At 41.5% G+C, this 13,405-nt stretch overlaps 1 protein-coding gene across 4 annotated transcripts in view; it reads right to left on the bottom strand.

Moving 5' to 3' along the window:
* Positions 1-13,405, bottom strand: part of SPATA16 (spermatogenesis associated 16) — a 126,981-nt gene that overhangs the window by 64,279 nt on the left and 49,297 nt on the right. The window lies entirely within an intron of this gene.

Raw genomic sequence — 13,405 nt, forward strand, 5'->3', positions numbered from 1 at the left:
TCTCTGAGATTTTCAGAAGGGAAGCCCTTCATAACGCTGTAAAGATTTATCAGCAATTTGTTTGTTTATTATAAAAGGAAGAAGAAGGCCACCAGAAAGCTTCCCAGGACCCAAATTGCCTTAGATTTGCCTTAGATTTGAAGACAGCATTATCCCCTCTGCTGAAATCCTTTCGAACATAAAGCAATGATGACAGAAATCAGAGCAAAGGGTATGGAATCATGAGTCATCTGCAGAAATAAAGTTACAGCTCTAATGAAAGAGCTGATAAGAGAGAAGGAAGTGAATATGGGTCACCAGCAGAGGATCTGAAGTAACATTTTCAAAAAAACCCCTTGGTTCTTAGAAGCCAAGCTATTATTTAAAGCCAGTGGGTCTTAGGCTTCCAAGGGCTACATTTTCAAGTACAAGTACATTTAGATGACTAAAGAGGCTGATAGATGCTGATAGATTTTCAAAAGTGTCTAAGTGAGTTAAGTGCCTAACTCCCCTGGATTTCAATGGGAATTAGGTGCCTAGCCTGTCCCTGCACTCTCCTGAGCACAAGGAATGTACTTGTCCTTTGCCCCTACATGGTCAGATAAACAGTGTTTTCAAGACACTGCTATGTAATATGACTCCAATTCATGGCATCATCTCCCTGTTTCTGACACCTCCAGTGACATGGCATCACGGTATAAAATACAGACCTGTACAAACGTGTAATTTCTAAGGCTATCAATACACTCCTAACTACTCATATTGCTCAGGTGGCAGCAAACGTGCATGGATAATCTGGACTGAAAGAGACAAGTAGTTGCCGGCAGTTTATTAGAAAGTCAGTTCAAATAATCAGGCTTTTGCAATGAATAGTCCTACATGGAAAGCGACCTCTTCTCTTCACAGTTTCTTTTTTTAGGTCTTCTGGTTAAAGCAATGGGACTGGGAATTAGGACCTGGGTTCCAGTCCCAGCTCTGTCATCGTTTCCTTGGATGATACTGAGTAAGTCAGACCCAAATTTCAAAAGCACGATGTCCAGCTTGAGACACCTAAAATATGGCCTGAATTTCAGAGGAACTGCACACCAACAACTCCAGCTGAAGTCAGAGGCAGTACCTGGGGCTCAGCACCTCTGAAATATCATTCCCAAACCTGAAAAACCCAAAGTTAGTGGCTGCGTTTGAAAACATTGGCCTTAGTTTCTGCCTTTGCTTCTTCATCTGTAAATTAAATAAAACTTCTTGCATTATAGTGGTATTGGGGGCTTAATTCATTAATAGCCAAAATGTTTGAGAACTCAGATGGAAGTTACTAAGTTTAATAGCAGGACCAGCAATGACCACTAAAATGTTGCCGGGCAGTTTCCATTCTTACCCTTTATTTTTAGCAATGCACCATAAAGACTACCCTTCTTTACCCATTAGAAATTAGTCTTTTCCCTCACTGTCTCTTGAGAATTTCTTTTGTTGCCCTTAATGTAGGGGTTCTCAAACTGGGGGTCAGGACCCCTCAGGGGGTCACAAGGTTATTACATGGGGGGCCGTGAGCTGTCAGCCTCCACCCCAAACCCCGCTTTTCCTCCGTCATTTATAATGGTGTTAAATATAAAAAAATGTTTTTAATTTATAAGGGGGGAGGTCACACACAGAGGATTGCTATGTGAAAGGGGTCACCAGTACAAAAGTTTGAGAACCATTGCCCTAGTGAGAAATGAGTAGCAACTTCTTCCTTCAGCTACCCATGAAGAAAGAAACGAATAGGAGGCAGTGTGCAGTGACATGGTGGCACATAGCTTTTTCCTACCCTTCCGGTGATCTGCTCTGATGTAGTGCTACCCTTTGCCATCCAGTCTGAAGTCTGTACTGGTGTCAAGCTTGGACTGAACTTACCAAAATCTACAACCAACTCCACAAACCCCTGGCAACTCACCTAAAGCCAGACAGAGAATAGGGGGAGGAGTTGCTGCTTCTGAAGCCCCTCACATGAACAGTAAAGGACATGAGAGCTACTGAGGTTGCAGCTTCTCATGAACTTGCACTCTGAGCACTGCCACAAGGGGGCATACAGAGCCCCAATGGTCACTGCTTTCAGGATGGCTATGGTGCTAATGGCACATGCACCCAAGAGTGGAAGGTTGCAGAAGCAATTGTTAAAGAATTGGCTTGACATTTAAGTGGCTCTTCCAGAATGAGAGGTCTTTTGTTATATCATAAAATAGAAGGGCTGGAAGGGACCTCAGGAGGTCATCTAGTCCAACCCCCTGCTCAAAGCAGGATAAATCCCCAGACAGATTTTTGCCCCATGCAAAATAATCCCTAAATGGCCCCCTCAAGGATTGAACTCACAACCCTGGGTAGAGCAGGCCAATGCTCAACCCACTGAACTATCCCTCTCCACCAAATGAAGTGTGGAAAGCAGTCACTAGTTAAACACCTATGACCTTTAAGGGCTACCACAACAAACCCAAACCCAGCATGTGTTAAGGTAGTAAATCTAGATTAAAAAAATCTTGCTATATCTGCTCAATCTGGCCACTTGGTGGTGTAAAACAATAAGATATTTACATAGAACTGAAGACACCACAACAGACCCTGAAGTCTATCTTAATCTTAAAGGATACATATTAAAAGATTCAAAGAACGTTTCAGATACATGAGTACAGCTGATTCTAACAGAAAGCATATGGCCAGACCAGGCACAACAGCATGAGGGGTCTGTGATGAGAACTGGAAGTGGTAATTATGATAAACATGCACTATTTTATGGAATGCACCAAAGTGTTAAATTTCTAAAAAGGACAAAAACATCTACCATTATTACTGGAAAATCATTATGTACATTTCCCTTTGTAAATTCTGGCAATAGTAAGACCCACAGTCAGATCCTCAGACCTGCTAAGGTCCTCTTGGTGCCACTTTGGCAACTAAGAGAAGACTTAAGGATGCCTTAAAGATCAGATGAGGATTTCCCAGGTGTGGGGGGATTCTTCTCTTGAGATATAGACACCTCTGTGCCATCCTCTATGGCCCTCGAATGTAGAAAAATGCCAGGAGCAGTAGGGAGCGTGGCCTTGTTGATACAAAAGCCCACAGGGGGCCATCACAACTCTGTGCAAGTTAGAGCAGCCCTCAGGCTGTTCTAAATTGTGCCAAGTGTTGAACTGGCCTGAACTGCCAGGATTGGGAGAAGGTGGAGAAGGCAGGTAAGTGGCAGAAAGTAAGTTTTGCTCCCCACCTGAAGTGTGCTCAGTGATCTCCACTGGCCCTGAGCATCTATTATTACTAGTACAATAGCATGAGAAATAGGATAAGGAATCTCCCCCAAAGGTGGAGAAGGAGAAGGCATGTACCCCCAACAGTTGTGCTGGAACAGGGGGAACCAGGGGGCCATGGCTCCACCACTTTTTCCTGGCTGTAAGGGTAAGCAACAGGGAGGAGGGGGTGTAGAAGAGAGAGCTAGGGGTGGGGGACTTGGGGCAAGGGGCAGCAGGGGGGCAGGGCCTCAGAGAAAAGGGGTGGGGTGAGGGTGGGAGCTCAGGGAGAAGAGGTGGTGCGAGAGCAGGAGTTCGGGGGGAAGGAGTGGCATGGGGGGGAGCAGGAAGTGGCCTCAGGGGAAGTGGCCCCCACTTTTAGGAAGCTTTCACTGTTCCTGAGCCCCAAGGCTGGAAGGATCGCGGCCACCACTCCCAAGAGGAAATTGGGTGGTGGTGGTTGATGACTCCCTTCTTAGGGAGAAGGAGGCATCCATCTGCTGGACTGACCTGGCATCCCAGGAGGTGTGCTGCCTGCTAGGGGCCCATATATGAGAAATTACAGAAAGATTGCCAAGGATCATCTGACCCTCTATGCTGCTCACCCATGTGGGGACTAATGATACTGCAAGCAGATCAGAAGTGATTACAGTGCCCTGGGAGTGAAGATGAAGGAGTTGAGGGCTCAGGTGGTGTTCTCATGATCCTTCTGGTCAAGGGTAGGCCCAAGCAGAGACAGACACATCTTGGAGGTGAATGCATGGCTATGCGGATGATGTCACCAGAAGGGCTTTAGCTTCCTCCACCATGGGATGCTGCTCCAAGAAGAACTGCTGAGCAGAGATGGGGTCTACCTATCAAGGAAGGTGCAGAATATCTTCAGATACAGATGGACTAACCCAGTGAGGTAGGCTTTAAATGAGGTTCAACAGAGGCAAGAGATAAAACTCAAAGGTAAATCCAAAACATGGAGAGCTAGATAACAGGTCAGAATCTGCAGGGAACATGGGCAATCATATCAGGGACAAAGGAGAGACAAGAGGGAATATAGAGGGGCAATCTAATGGACATCTTAGATGTCTGTATACTAATGCAAGAAGTATGAGGAATTAGCAGGAAGGACTAGAAATACTGGTGCATAAACACAATTACAACATAACTGGCATAAAAAAATTGGTGGGATAATTCACAGGACTGGATTATTGGCATAGAAGGTACAGCTTGCTAAGGAAGGACAGGCAGGGAAAAAAGGGAGGAGGTGTTGCTTTGTATATCAAAGATGTATACACTTGCACTGAGGTTGAGATAGAAGTGGGAGGCAGACCTGTTGGAAGTCTCTGGGTATGGATAAAAGGGGTAAAAAGACAAGAGTGATATCATGGTAGGTGTCTCCTATAGACCATCTAACCAGGAAGAAGAGATGGATGATAATTTTTTTGAACAACTAACAAAACCATCCAAATCATAGAACTTGGTGGTGATGGGGTATTTCAACTGCCGAGACATCCATTGGGAAAACAACACAGCAGGGCACAAATTGTCCAACAAAAGTTCTTGGAATGCATCAGAAAGTGGAGAAAGCAACTAGGGGAGATGCAGTGCTAGATTTGTTTCTGACAAACAGGGAGGAACTGGTTGAGAATTTGAAAGTGGAAGGCAGATTGGGTGAAAGTGATTATGAAATTATAAAGTTCATGCTTCTAGGGAATGGTAGGAGGGAAAACAGCAGAATAAAGACAATGGACTTCAAGAAGGCAGACTTTAACAAGCTCAGAGAACTGGTAGGCAAGATTCCACGGGAAGCAAGTCTAAGGGAAAACAAGAGTTCAGGAAAGTTTGCAGTTGCACAAGAGCAAACTATCCCAATACATATGAAAGATAAGAAGTATGGTAAGAGACAACCTTGCCTTAACCAGGAGATCTTTGACAACATGAAACTCAAAAAAAGAGTCATACAAAAAGTGGCAACTAGGTCAAATTACAAAGGATGAATATATACAAAAAATAACACAAGCACATAGGGACCAAATTAGAAAGACCAAGTCAAAAAGCAAGATACTAGTTACAGACATTAAAGGTAACAAGAAAACATTTTACAAGTCCATGAGAAGCAAGAGGAAGACCCGGGATAGGGTAAGTCCACTACTCAATGAGGAGGGAAAGACAATAACAGAAAACGCAGCAACGGCTGAAGTGTTAAATGCCTTTTTTGTTTCAATTTCCATCAAAAAAGTTACCAGTGACTGGATGACTAACATTGTGATCATCAGTATAAATGAGTTAGAATCTGAGGCTAAAATATGAAAAGAACAAGTTAAGAATTACTCAGACAAGTTAGATGTCTTTAAGGTGGGACCTAATGAAATACATCCTAGAATACGTAAGGAACTGGCTGAAGAGATCTCTGAGCCATTAGTGATTATCTCTGAGAATTCACAGAGTTGGGGAGAGATCCCAGAGAATTGGAAAAAGGCAAATGTAGTACCTATCTATGAAAAGGGAAATAAGGACAACCCTGGAAATTATAGACCAGTCAACTTAACTTTGGTACCTGGAATGGATCAAATAATCAAGCAAACAATTTGTAAGCACCTAGAAGAAAATAAGGTAATATGTAACAGTCAAGAACAAATCATGTCAAACCAACCTACTATCCTTCTTTGACAGGGTAGCAAACCTTGTGGATAGAGAGGAAACAGAAGATTTGATATATCTTGACATTAATAAGGCTTTTGATACTGTCTCGCATGACCTTCTCATAAACAAACTAGGGAAATATAGCTTTGAGGAACCTACTATAAGGTGGGTGCCCAACTGGTCGGTAAAGCATACTCAGAGAGTAGTTATAAAAGGTTCACAATCAAGCTGGAATAGTATATCAAGTGAAGCCCAGCAAGTATCTGTCCTAGATCTGGTTCTATTCAATATCTTATAAAGTTTGTGGCTGATACCAAGTTAGGAGGGGTTGCAAGAGCTTTGGAGAATAAGATTAGAATTCAAAATGATCTTGACAAACCGTCTGAAATAAATAGGATGAAATTCAACAAGGACAAATGCAAAGTACTCCACTTAGGAAGGAATGATTAATTGCACAAATACAAAATGGGAAAGTATTGCCTAGGAACAAATACTGCAGAAAAGGATATGGGGGTTATAGTGGATCACAAACTAAATATGAATTAAAAAGGTAATAATGTTGCAAAAAAAGTAAACATCATTCTGGGCTGTATTAGCAAGAGTGTTATACGCGAGACACGAGAAGTAATTCTTCCACTCTCCTCAGCACTGATGAGGCCTCAACTGGAATATTGTTGTGTGCAGGTCTAGGCACCACACTTTGGGAAAGATGTGGACCAAATGGAGAAAGTCCAGAGGAGAGCAAGAAAAATTATTAAAGGTCTACAAAACATGACCTACAAAGAAAGATTGAAAAAGAAAACCTGTTTAGTGGGGAGAAGAGAAGATTGAGGGGAAACATGAGAATAGTCTTTAAGAATGTAAAAAGTTGTTATAAAAAGGAGGGTGATAAATTGTTCTCTGTAACCACTGAGGACAGGACAAGAAGTAATGGACTTAAGTTGTGGCAAGGGAGATTTAGCTTAGACATTAGGAAAAACTTCTTAATTATAAGAGTAGTTAAACACTGGAACAAATTACCTAGGGAGGTTGTGGAATCTCCATCATTGGAGATTTTTAAGAACAGGTTAGACAAACACTTGTCAGGGATGGTCTAAATAATACCGAGTCCTGCCTCAGCGCAGGGGACTGGACTAAATGACCTATCAAGGTCCCCTCCAGTCCTATATTTCTATGGTTTTAATGATTCTATAATAGTGTCTAAAGGGCTAAATCAGGGCCCCATTGTACTGTCAGTTAGCTAGCTCTCAATCTTCAAATGGTAAATATAGTTATACTTCTTTTGCAGTTTTAATAGCTCTACAAGATTGTCTCTAATACACAAACCCATGTCTTTGTGGTGTTAATGTTACTCTAATTTCATAACCTTCCTTTCCAATATCCTGATACTGCCCCTCAGAGGCAAGGTATCAGACTAGGTGAACCACTATCCTCTTCTGATATGGTACAGCTTACATTTTCTGGAGTTTAAAAACAGAAAGAAGATATTATATTATACACACACACACACAGATATATATATAAAATTGGAATAGGGTTGGAGGCAGTTCCTTTTTTACCTAACTCAGAGAGTGAACAAAGAAATAATAGCAAAGAGTCCTGTGGCACCTTATAGACTAACAGACGTATTGAAGCATGAGCTTTCGTGGGTGAATACCCACTTCGTCGGATGCATAGTTCAGCTTTAAACATCTTCCCCAGGTCATGAATAAAGGGAACTCTGATTATTTTAAGGACTCTGGAGATATCTGAAACCACCAGATAATCAGAGTTTCAGATAAACAAAATTTGTTTTTTGGAATTTTGAATAAAGGAGAGAGGTGTGAAATTAGCACAATCAGGGTTTGATGATTGCGTGTACACGGATATGGAAATAGCTACCAAATGCAGCAAAAGGAGCCCTGTGGCTCATGACGCAGCTAACATCTTACTGGCTGCAGAGAAGTGGATAGAACTCCCAAGGAACCTGCCAACAGTGAACCTTTATCATGTGGAGAAGCAACACAAAGCACTCAAGGGCTGAGCGTGCTGTTCTGTTGTACTCTGAGTCCCAGATGGCTTAGGCAGTGAGAGACCATTACTAGGAAACAAAAATAAGTCTCCAGTGGGGCAATAAAAAGTACTAACCACCAGGTCAGTAGTTCCTATTGTGCAGTGGTTGCCTTTTTAAAAGAACCTGTCTTTTGGTAGTAAGTAGTAATATTTCCCTATGTTGTATTGAGATTAATATAATTTGTTACAAAAATGCTACCTTTTAAATGGCAACTACTATGCAAGACCTTGCAAATGTGGAGTAAAAAGCAGAGAAGATGTACTTGGAAAGGACAAAATTTAAAGGAAAAATGACAGGAGGCACTTAGGAAAACAGGTCATTAAGCACAGCAAGATCTCAGATGCTCTGTGACACAATATTAAACAAATAGTCGTTTGCATTGTCATGCAAATCTCAAGAGGCACGGAAAGCCATGCTGCCTGTTTAGGTAAACAGCTGAACTGTTTGAGAAAAGATGGAGTAACTGGGATGAATGGCTTAAAAACAGGTAGCTGATGTAACTTTTAGAATAATAGTTTCTATACTCACTGTAAGTCATAACTGATACTTCCTTAGTTTGGTTGTATTCCCTTTTCTGATACACCCAATGTTCCCTCTATAAAGACAAAACCCATACTTTCAATAATGCTGTTTACTTTGAGTGAAAAATATTAGTAACTAAAGCTGCCCTCTGTTTTTGACACGGCTTCAGCTGAATGAACTATTGTTTGACACTCACACATTTGAGCGTGATAAAAGAATAATGAGTGGAGCATAGAAATAACAGCTAGGTTTTTTTTTTTATACAGACTGACAACATATACTGGTGTCAAATTAAATAATAAGCTGCATGGACTTTCCGTTGGGCTTTGACTGATCCTGATAAATGTCAAAGCCTCTTTCTTAGCTGCAATTTATGAAGTGCTCCTTTGTAATATTTCTCTGGGGAAATAGCACACACATAGTGGAAACTCTCCATTCCTTGCTTGCAGAAAACCCCCAGATTCATTTTCTTCCTGCAATACTGAAAAATCTGACATCACAAATTGTCATTCTCACCAGCAGAGGTCTCTCTGCCCCTTGGCTCTGGGAAGGAAGTCAGTGACTGTAACTAACAAGAAATGCTTTCATCTGGCTGCACTACAGTAAAAAACAAGGTGAAAGGAAAATGAGCAAAATAACGTGGAATAAGGTGGGTCTGACTCTTCCTTTATTTTATCTATGCAAGGATGTAGCAAGGAGGGCAAAGTTGGCGTGCAATATGGGCATTCAAATGAGATCCTACCCGTGCACAAGAGCATGCTATAAGGTATGAGTTTCTAAGACAAAAGACATTATTAAGGCAGCAGAGTATGTGATTTCAGTCAAAAGGGATGTGGCTGGTCCAAAATATGGCAAGCACTTCAACTGACAGAAATGCAAAGATAATGTATGCATAGAATATTCATGGGTGTCCTTCACTAGGTATGTTCTGTGCCTAGTCTATATATTAAAACTTCTAAATGATACTTGCATGCCTTGTGCACCACCCTTATGTAACCCACTGGTGAATGTGGGTTAAGGTCCCTTCTCTGTGCCAATCTACAGAGGACAGGAATTGAAACAGCCCCTAGTTACACAGCCTTGGCTTTTTAGCTCAAGCTGTAACAGTTTGTGCTTTTAGTTCTGGAAGTCCCAGATTCAATCCCCGGTGTGTCATCCAAGAGGCAGCCATCACACATGCATGATGCTTACAGTAGAGTTGGCACTGAGGTTTATGCCACCATGAATAGGAAATGCAAAATAGTTCCCTTGTCTCTGAGCCCTTCATTCCTGAAAGCAGCAGTAATAAATGGCACCCCAAAAGACTTCAGTGCTGAGCCAGCCCAACATAAGGATTCTTGCTTCACTGGATGTATCTGGGTATCTGATATCAAGATTCTTTCACTGGCTACATCTTCCTCTGCTGCAATGATTTTCTGGCATACTAAAGAAGCACTGCCCAGGATACTACCTTAAGTTCATTCTCTCTGTCTTGACCCCAAGAAATTCACAGAGCCTGAGATACTAGTATAAAAATAACCTTCGCTACAAGATCTGTTAACATTGTGCAAACCATGCGGCCTCGACGGGACTTTCATTAGTGCAACCAGAACAAAGTTGGTTTCCATGACAACAGATTTTTATAGAAATGGTTTTTGCTTTGTTTTTTGTAAACTGAAAGAAAATCAGTAGAGAGATAAATAGACCGTCCTCCATTTCTTGAAAAGCAAAAAACAGCTTGTAGGATTTATTTTTTTTAACAGGAAGTAGCCCGTGAAACAGGTAAGTGTAGAGGGAAGTCAATTAATGGCTTTGGGAGAATATAGGATCAATATTTATATGATAGCACCATAGTGAAATTTAAAGTTATACTGTTCCTAAGAACAGAATGACTAAACTTCTTAGGAACACTAAACTGTTCAAACATATGCCTTTTAAGTAATAAGTCAGAACCATTTATTCACCCCTTTCCCCACAGTACAAATTTGGAGGGTTTGGATAAAATGAGACCAGGAACTAGATTCATGCAGAGAGAGAGAGAGAGAGAGAGAGAGCGCCTGTAATAGACACAATGCTGAGTTTCAGAACTATCAAGTCTGGTTTGCTGTACAACGGATGGGACTATCTAATGCCATTTTAAAAAGAAGCAGTAAACAGCTGAGTCATCCATACTGGGACTATTAAGATTCTAAACCTTCTTCCTCCTTCAGCACTGCTTAGCACTATTCTGTATGGAGTCACGGGTGAATATGAGGTGTTCTGGCATAGGGAGAATGAGTCTGTGCTCTGATCCACTTTCTTTTGCTTTTTTACAGCTAGTTCCAAGTCACTAGTGTTCTAGCTGGTTACAAAAAGTACTATCGTAAGTGCCTCACAGAACATGATGCAATTAAACCAGGCAGTACAGCATTCTGAGCAGCAAAAAGATGACAGCAAAATGGTTTTATTGTAAGAAGCAAAGATAAGCTTCTGGACTTTGATCTTCAAGTTTCAAACCCAATATGGAGCCTGACTGTTTCTATGCATTGCAGATTTTCACTTTGTATTACTCAGGCTCAAGCCTGCTCCAGCTGAAGAGGTTAGATCACATGTAACATATATTAGCAAGGTAGGAAAGAATGATAGCTTTCATATCTACACCCCCTGGGTTGCCCAGTTATTTCTGCAGGAAATGCATTCTCTATGGCTACTGCCTTACCACATCCCTCAATGGCAGTGTTTAGTGACAACGCCTCTGGCACTGCCCTCATTAACTTCCCTAGATGCTCTCTCACTTACAGGCAATCCAGCATGCTTCTTGTCAGACTTCAAGTTTCTCCCCACCCTCTAATCCATTTCTCCAAATTTCAGAGATACCTTTGGAGGAGAAACATTTTTACTGAAATATTTAGTATGTCTTAGAGTCAGTGGCTACCACTTTCTAAAATTGCTCATTTTTCAAAGCTCTGATCCGTCAAGCAGTGCCTTTGGGACTACTGCATAACACTGTACCCTGCATGAAGTGCAGCCTGTTAGAGTCTTGGGTTGCCAACTAGGGTGACCAGATGAGATGAAGAAAATATTGGGACACATGGGGGTGGCGGGTTCCGCCAGTGGAGCAAAAAAGCTGAGTGCTGCCAGCGGAACAAAAAAAAACAACAAAAAAACAAAAACAAACAAACCAGCCCAGAGTGAAATATTGGGACAAATATCGGGACAACCACCCAAATATTGGGATGGTCCCGATTTTATCAGGACGTCTGGTCACTCTGTTGCCAACCCTCCAGGATTGTCCTGGTATCTCCAGGAATTAAAGATTAATCTTTAAGTAAAGATTAGTCATGTATTCCTGGAGGCATCATCACATCAAACCAAAATTGGCAACCCTATTAGAGTCACATACAGGACTCATTTAGACACATGGAGCCAAATTCAGAGATGAGGCAGGCAGTGATACACATTCAACTGCTCACGCTGATTTAGACTGCCTGGCATTCAGGTTGCCTCATACATACTTATATCCATTCTACCAATGTCTGAGGCAGCCTGAGTTGGTGTCAGTTACACTGAGGAGCCAGAAGGTAGTAAAAATTACATTACCCCACATCCTACTTTAACTTGTACTTTCTGGCTATTCAGTGTGCAACTGTACCAGTCCAGTCTTCTTAAATATGGAGGGAATAGGTGTAAGTAAGTAGGAAGGAGTCTCACTGAACGCAGTGGAGTGTAACATACATCAGTTGACACATCATCTCTGAATTTGGAACAGAGAACAGAATTTGCTCTGGGGAATTTAGCCTGCTATATCCTCAAAGAGATCAATAGTTCTCTATCTTGGGCACCCACAACCTGCCAGGTGGGCTGAGTTATTCCTGCCCATTTGCTGTATACATATATGCTACCTCCACCAAAAACAATTGTCCACTGCCTATAACAATGTTCTGGATATGTATAATAATAACTAAGAGGGAAAAAATCACACAAGGAAACACACTAACCTCATTCACATACATAGAACAGGCAAAGATAAATGACAGCTCATGCTAACAAAAGCATATTTAGACTTTTAGAAACTGCAGCTAAACACCTGCATACTGCAGTCTATCTGTAACAGACAGATTGCATTTTACATTGTTAACAGGGTCAGACTGATACCACTGACTCCAAAGAGATGCCGCTGCTTAGCTTAGTTTAACACAAGGCTGGAACAAAAACTCCACACAGTTATTACAATACTATGGTAAACTAAGCTAAACTCACAATAATACTGTCACTTATTTGGATCCACTTGGTCTCCATCTGTCAGAAATGTCTCCTTTGCAAAATACATAATAATCTCATTTAAAAACATCTAGTTCCAGGAAAGCTTCCTGACATGAAAAAAAGCTGACCCGGTTCCTTCCTGCTTGCTGATGCAGTACTCCTGTTGAATGATTACTTATCTGCAGCAACACCAACCACCTTTTTTTTTGTTACTAGATATCTGAGCACCTCATTTTCTTCTTGGATCACATTATGCTCTCAGATAGTTTCATTTTCTATGCATTACTTTCTAGGAAAGATCAACTCCTGGAAGTGAAAAATACATTCTTCTACCTGGTTTCAAGTAAAACTGCCTTGCCTGTTGGTGGGATAACAGAATTAACAGATCTGAAAATACATGCTTTAATCAGGCTTCCTTGCCAGTCATGGAATAATGTCGTCTCCTGCTACAACCTTTAAAACTGTGTAAGATGTCAGTCTCTAAGGTGCCACAAGTACTCCTTTTCTTTTTGCGGATAAAGACTCACATGGCTGCTATTCTGAACCTTGAGTGTCGGTGATTCCATAGGTGGCAATTTGCTCTGAATCAATACTGACCCAATACCCCAGCAAGATGCTAGGGAGCATTGTGTTGTTGGAGGTACTTTCTTTAGAATGAGATGTAAAACAAGATTCAGATCACTTGTGAGCCAAGATCCCATGACAACTTTTACAGGGTTAATCACAGCTCCTGGGCAAAGTT

Source organism: Mauremys mutica, chromosome 9 (assembly GCF_020497125.1).
Source record: "Mauremys mutica isolate MM-2020 ecotype Southern chromosome 9, ASM2049712v1, whole genome shotgun sequence".
Classification (NCBI taxonomy): domain Eukaryota; kingdom Metazoa; phylum Chordata; order Testudines; family Geoemydidae; genus Mauremys; species Mauremys mutica.